Source organism: Orycteropus afer, unplaced genomic scaffold (assembly GCF_000298275.1).
Source record: "Orycteropus afer afer isolate SDZICR_OR568_19922 unplaced genomic scaffold, OryAfe1.0 scaffold00186, whole genome shotgun sequence".
NCBI classification, from domain to species: Eukaryota; Metazoa; Chordata; class Mammalia; order Tubulidentata; family Orycteropodidae; genus Orycteropus; species Orycteropus afer.
Window position 1 is genome coordinate 1,951,119 of NW_006921773.1, and position 1,738 is coordinate 1,952,856.

A 1,738-nucleotide genomic window follows, 5' to 3' on the forward strand; every position below is an offset into this window, starting at 1 on the left:
AAAAAAAAAATGAATTTAACAAAGCAAGCAAAGCCTTCTGCTTCCAGAGAGTTCCAAATTAGTACAACTGAAATTGCAGACCATAAACATAGAATAAACATAAAAACAGACTGAAATATGGTGTGAAGATGGCAGACTGGCTGCAGATCTTGGGACCAGAGGAACAACATAAGATGCAGTTGGGACTTTACCACCAACATTAATAAAAAGAAGTTCCTCTCATACTCCAGATATCAATGGGATAATAAGCAAGGAACCAAGTTTTAACTCTAACATGAAAGTAATGAGACAGCCCACTATGTTTCCTTAACACAGAAGTATCATAGAAGATCAGCTAAAAGAGATTTCCATGAGATCTGCAAAGACCACAACTCTTTGTGATTCAAAAAGATCATTTGAATAGCCTTATAATTATTTAAACATTTTAATGTGTTATTTGATAAACCTCCTGAAAAACCAATAGTAGTTTCATTGGTTTCTCTGGAGAATAAGAAATATGCAAAGATGGATTGACACTAATTCTAAATGATGTTATCCTAAAAATAAGAAAGGAGGGAAGACTTCCAACTCATTTTATGAGGTGGATATTACCCTGATACCAATTCTAGAAAAAATATTATGCAAAACACAAACTACAGACAAATATCCCATACAAATACAGGCACAAAATTCCTTAACACAGTATTAGGAAATAGAATGCAGCAATATATAAAGGGAATTATTCACCATACTATGTGAAGTTTATTCCAGGAATGCAAGCTTGAGTCATGATGGTACATCTCAATTTATTTAGACGTTCTCTGATTTCATCAGAATTTTAAATTTTTTATGAGTGTTTGTAACTAATATTCTTAATTTTTATTCCATATACTCATTTCTGGTATACAGAAATTTATTGTATTTTGTGTGTGTGTGTGTTAAATTTGTACCCAGTGATCTTGTCAAGTTTTCTTATTAATTCTAAAACAGCATAAGTAAATAAATGTAACTCATTGTCAGTCTAAGGAGAAAAAAAGTCATATGGTTATATAAATAAATGAAGAAAAAACATATGGGAAAATTCAATGCTTATTTATTAAAAAAAGAGAAAAGAATAGAGAAGAAATAGTAATACAAGGTAACTTCCCTTACTTGGCAAAAACATATCTACCAAAAAATTAAAAAAACATACAGCTAACATCATACTTAATTGTGAAATACTGATGTAATGTTTTCTTCCTAATATCAGGAACAAGGAAAGAATATCTACTATTAACATGGCTATTGAAGAAAAAAATGGAATTTCTAACCTATACAATATCACAAGAAAAAAAAAAAAGTATATACATCAAAGGAATAAATGAAACTGTCCTTATTTGAAGAGGATATGATTATCTATGCAGAAAATACATAAATTTATTTTTAAAATCTCCTAGAATCTCATAGGATACAAGATCAATTATATTTCTATATACTGGCCATGAACACATGAAATTCAAAATTAAATATAAAGTTAAAATCACTAAAAGAAGTGGAATATTAGTTGTAATACCAATAAAACAAATGCAAAACTTATATACTGAAAACTACAAACACTGATAAAGCCAAAGAACATGCAAATAAGTGGAGGGACAGATCACATTCATGGTTTGCCATACTCAACATAGGAAAGATAACAATTTTCAATAAATTGATATACATGTTCAAACAATTTCTAAGAAAATCCCACCAAGGTAGTATGTAGATATAAATAATATTA